The sequence below is a fragment of the Engraulis encrasicolus genome, chromosome 16, assembly GCF_034702125.1.
Source record: "Engraulis encrasicolus isolate BLACKSEA-1 chromosome 16, IST_EnEncr_1.0, whole genome shotgun sequence".
NCBI classification, from domain to species: Eukaryota; Metazoa; Chordata; class Actinopteri; order Clupeiformes; family Engraulidae; genus Engraulis; species Engraulis encrasicolus.
Window position 1 is genome coordinate 52105953 of NC_085872.1, and position 6199 is coordinate 52112151.

A 6199-nucleotide genomic window follows, 5' to 3' on the forward strand; every position below is an offset into this window, starting at 1 on the left:
TATAATATAATATAATATAATATAATATAATATAGGGCCTAATAACTAGAATTGTTGTTAACTGGTCCATGCATGCATGTATGCTATAAGAACAGATTAACTTATCTGAGGAATGGCATAGCCGTGCAGAAACACCAAGCACAGTGTTGTGGAAGGGCACAAATGTAAGCTACATGAGAGCAAAATATTTCCGTCTTTGATCTGAAGGGCACTTTCGATGCGCAAAGTAGATAGTGCAAAGTCATTGCCAAGCTTCGCATGTCCTCGGTCATGGATGTGGAATAACACCTCTTCTGGAATATTTTCTCATAAAAGTAGGCTATCTAATAGAAGGCACACAAATATGCGGCCGGTAACTACAGAAGGAGCTACGACTTCCTTTCATTCCGTTTAATATTGAGTTCTTCGAAAATATAAACGGACGCAAGGCAAGATGGGCACATGCGAAGGGATATGGGACATGATTTTGTGAAGGCTACTACTGCGCGTTGTTTAAGCCCCGTTTGACAGTCGGGAACAACGGCACAAGAAATATGGAAGAATATTAAGGTATGAAGACATACAGGCAAATCAGAAAATGATGTAAAACGAACATTATTAATGCTGCATGTGTCCTTGTCTTATCACTGCGCTAATTAGTCTCAAGACTTTCACAAGACTGAGGTGTTCTCCTCTCGCCTTGGTCATGTTAAGCCCTGGCGCACACACACATCAAGTCAAGTCAAGTCAAGTAGGTTTTATTGTCAATTTCTTTACATGCACTGGTCATACAAAGAATTTGAAATGACATTTCTTGCTTTCCCATACAGACATAGACTAATCTAGGTAAGGACATAGACAGTATAGACATAGACCGTACTTATACATGGACTTAAGACAGTATGGACATAGACAGTGCTGTCTTAAGTCTATGTAGTACTGTCTATGGACTTAAGACAGCACTGTCTATGTCCATACTGTCTTAAGTCCATGTATAAGTACTGTCTATGGACTTAAGACAGCACTGTCTATGTCCATACTGTCTTAAGTCCATGTATAAGTACTGTCTATGTCTATACTGTCTATGTCCTTACCTAGATTAGTCTATGGCACATACACACAGAGATGTGGACTTGGGACTCGTGACTTGGACTTGAGTCAGACTTGAGCACACAAATGACTTGACTTGAGACTTGACTTGGCAATATTAGGAATGACTTGTGACTTGACTCGACTTGCACACTATTGACTCGAGACTTGACTTGACTTGCCAGTTTTAGCTTGCAATGTCTTGCAATAGTATGGCAAGTCTATATGTACTTATTTTTTTGCATTTGTATGTCAAGAAATTACATGAAAAAATGAAATATTAAATGAATTGCCCTTAAAAAACACCAGTAGGCCTACTATTTTTGTTTAGAACACAACTGACAAAGGGGGACAATCAGAGCAGTGTGGAGAGGTAATGAATTTATGACCAAAAGTAATTGTCAATGTTGCCCATAGAATATAAGGTGACTTGTTGGTGACTTGGAAAAAATGAGACTTGGACTTGGACTTGACTTGGCTTTGGTACGACTTGGACTTGGACTTGACTTGGTCAAATGTGTCTTAACTTGTGACTTGACTCGGACTTGACTGGAACGACTTGAGGCTTACTTGTGACTTGCAAATTAGTGACTTGGTCCCATCTCTGCATACACATACATACATACATACATACATACATACATACATACATACATACATACATACATACATACATACATACATACATACATACATACATACATACATACATACATACATACATACATACATAAACATACGGGCACGCATATGCAAACACAATAATATTCCTAGAAAAAGATTCCTAACATAGCCTAATTTCATAACATCAAGACCTAGCCTAATAGTGCAGTGTAATTCCACTTTGGCTATCTGACAGATGTTCAAAATATTAATGCTCCAAGGGAGAGACCTGGTATGCCAACAGAGCTTCAACTTGAGGTCGTGCTGTCCCTTTCTCCCGTAGACAGGTGTCTTCTCTCTGCTATCTCTCCAGTAGCCTACTGCCTTAGTAGCGCGGCAGGACACAGTCCTATGCGATTACCGGCGGCGAAAAGCTGGGACGGTTGTGGACAGCTAAGAGTGTCACAGCACAGTATTCAAATGCTTGGTGGAAAAAATACAACCACAAAAAAATGTCAAAAACGCCTAGAGAATGAGCGGAAAAGTCGATTAAAAGACCCACTTGGCGATGCTAACACAAAATTTCGAACACTAGGTACACAAAAGTAGACAAAAGCAGCCTAAATAGCTGTAAAGTTTGGGAGCTCCGATAAAGGCAGTCAAGCGGCGCCATCACCGTAGAACACACTGTCATTCAAAATATTAAAAAGGATTGCCTCTATTAGCCAGGTCCGGACTTTCAGAAATCTGTAACCCTGTGGGCATTTTTGGGGGAAAGTCTTCATACAGCATTTTTGGAATATTCAAAGCCATCTAAATACAAATCCGTCGTATGCCTAAAAAATTAGGCCCCCAGTTTTTTGTAATTCTTTGTTAAAAATGTATGCATTTTTCATAGGGTAGGCAATTAATGGTAGATAGGCTAAAATTTCAAACTTTAACATTTAACCATAAAACTTTAAGAATATCTTACTTGCATTAAGACAAACACTTTTTGTATTACAAGTTGTCTGAAATTTTATTTTTAACATATGCAAATGAGGTCTTATCTTTGGGAATATGCAAATTAGGCATATAATCCAAAACCGATGAAGATAAAGTGAAATTTAAAAACTACTGGTTAACTTGGTTTATCAAAAGTATCTATAGGTTTGTTCATTTAGTCAATCTTAGCATTCATTGTCATGTTTTACCTTTCCTGAGCGGAGCAAGAATCAGCAAAAAATGACGCTCAGGATCATCCATTGTGAAGTGGGTGATCCAAGCAAAGTACGTCAGGGAAAGCATCTATTTTTCCATAAAGCCAACTATTTGGACTATGCAAATACAGTATGTCTGTCATGGAATTTGATTATTATTTTATTTATGATAATTTCCATATACTGTATTTGCATAAATGTGCGTATCCCGGACACTGTTTTTTGCCTTTGAAGTCTTTTACAGCTTCATCATTGCATGATATCAGACATCTGAAAAAGCTGAAAGTTATACTGCATGTATTGGCTAAATAAACACCAAAATTGGCAGCAATTGGGTGAAGGTAACCTCCAAAAGTCCAGTTTGAAATAATGTATGATGCAAATTACCACTGAAATGCATGGAAGTGTTACTGAATATGGCTGGTATCAAAACTCTCTCTTGTCATTTGCCGTTCATTATATTCCATATACTGTGTCTCTAAACATTCTAATTCATGAAAACTGTACACATAACTTAATTTCCACAGAACCTGATTTGTCATCTTGAAAAAAAGGAAACTGGTGTTGATGTACCATTGCATTACGATTATGCCCAAGCAGCATAGAGGTATTCGTTATGTCATCAGTACCAACATACTAATTTCTCTAAGGGCTGTCGAGAAAGAAATGCTTAAGGATGCAACCCCCACACCGCTACCTTCCCATTAATAAATGAACAGCTCCCCAACCCTAATATAGGTACTGGGGCCCAATAAATTGCCCTGTGTAAACATTAGGGAGTTATTGGTTTTCTCAGCAATCATTTGAATTGAATGGTATTATGGCCTGAGGCTACAGGTTGTTGGCTGTGGTCTTTTGGTCCAGGTCTGTAAAGACCTGTAGGCCTACATAGAATCTGTGGGCAGCAGTTGGAACAGCTAAAAGTCTACAACCTAGTAACATGATGGTCATGCAGGATGTTCTCCACTCTAGGTAGAGAGTGCATGGTGTAGATCAGTGTTTCCCAAACTGTGGTGCGTGCACCCCTGGGGGTGCGCGGCCTGCCATAAGAGGGTGCGCGAGCTAAATAAAGCAATGGTGGATATGTCAGTTTTTATCCTGCATTAATGAACATGAAGTAGTTTTTAATTGTATGGTGAATTGTATGCTGGAAGGGTCCATCTGAAGTGTAGTTTAAGTCGCTATTGGAAAAAAGGATTCAAACAACAATCCAAAACAACTGTTCACAATGTGCAGTGAATCATAGTTGCGTGGCCATCAGCATACCGAAATATTCGTTTAGGGGGTGCACGAACTACATTGAAATGTACAAGGGGGTGCACAGAGGAAAACGTTTGGGAGCCGCTGAATGTATGTGAGGGTGTGGAGATACTGATGTATGCTGACGACACTGTATTATTTACACACGGCAAAGATCCGGTACAGGTGGCCAGCAAACTGACTCAAACACTAAGGTCTCAATGTGGTTAAAAACCTCCTGTCTCACACTAAATACCAACAAAACTGTTACAATGTATTTTCACAATAGATTTAAACTAAATGTTGTTCCAGACATATATGTTGATGGAACAAAGCTAAATAATGTTGATGAGTTTAAATATTTAGGTGTGACCTTAGATTCTACTCTTAGTTTTAAGAAACACATTAAAACGCTGGGTAATACTGTAAAGTATAGCATATCAAATTTTAGACATATCCGTAACTCTCTGAGTATTGATGCTGCTGTGACTTATGTCAACGCTATGATTATGTCCCACCTGCATTATTGTTTATCAAGCTGGTCCCAGGCTAACAAGACTGTCTTAAAATCCATTGATTCACTATACAAGCAGGCCCTGAAGGTCCTAGATAGAAAATCTTTTCAGTACCACCATTGTCCTATACTGAGCAAGTATAATATGCTCAGCCTTGAAAACATCATACAATTTTCTGATCTGCGGCTAATCCATAAAATTATTCACAATGCAGCACCCCCACCCCTAAGAACATTTGTTCAACCCTGCTCTGAATTGATAAGCAGAACGTCAAGATCCACCATTAGGGGTGATTGTAGTCTCCCAAACCGACAAACTGCTTTTGCTCAATCAGCGTTCTCTTTCAGGGCAACCAAAACATGGAATATTCTACCCAGTGACCTAAAAACTATTACTGATTATCAGGCCTCCTCAAGGGGTGTGAAAAAATGGATATTAACCAACCAGTCTTGTCAACATTAATCATATGTTTTTTAAAATATGACTCACACTGTATGACATTTTAGTGTGTGTGTGTGTGTGTGTGTGTGTGTGTGTGTGTGTGTGTGTGTGTGTGTGTGTGTGTGTGTGTGTGTGTGTGTGTGTGTGTGTGTGTGTGTGTGTGTGTGTGTGTGAGAGAGAGAGAGAGAGTGTGTGTGTGTGTGAAGAAAAATAAGAAAAATAAATAAATATTAAAATAGGTCTACACCAGCAGCAATGTGTGTGTGTGTGTGTGTGTGTGTGTGTGTGTGTGTGTGTGTGTGTGTGTGTGTGTGTGTGTGTGTGTGTGTGTGTGTGTGTGTGTGTGTGTGTGTGTGTGTGTGTGTGTGTGTGTGTGTGTTTGACCCATGGCCTGTGGATGTGCTTACTTGTTTATATCTTGTTTATGTTAATGTATTTTAATATTTGTTTTACCTGTCCAGGGACTGCAGATGGAAATTAGCTATATAGCTATAATCTGGCACAAGCCATCTTTTTACTTCTGTAATCAATGTGTATTGTGCATGGTCCCTGTTGAACTAAGCTAAAAAAAAAAAAATCAGTAACATACTTTGTTGGTGAGTTCTGCGTCACCACTCTCAACTGTTTGCTGATTTGCTAAACTCCGAGCTTGGAGAGTTTAGCCAGACTATGTGGGGAGCCAAAATCTCTGGGTGTACATATGATGGCGTCGCCAGGCTAGTGTTGATGGGCCTGAGCTTAGCATAGATACCATTCAGAATGTAAAACTAAAACAGTTACAGTATATCACGAAAGTGAGTACAGCCCTCACAGTTTTTGCAGATTTGTGAGTATATCTTTTCATAGGAAAGCATTACAGAAATGTTACTTTGACAGTCATGAGTGACCTTTCAACAACATATGTAACCGCTTAAATTTCTTGTTCACTTAGAAAAAAAACTAAATACAGCCATTAATGTTTGAACATGTACCCACAAACGTGAGTACACCCCAGAATAAAACCCGGTGGAGAAGGGGCCGTGTTGGCTCGAATCGTCTCAAAATGAAAAGTGATTAAAAGGGAGGTCAGTGATGTGCGTTTCAAAACAAAAAAAAGTGTATCCTCTCACTAGCCATGCATGGTAGTGGGACTGA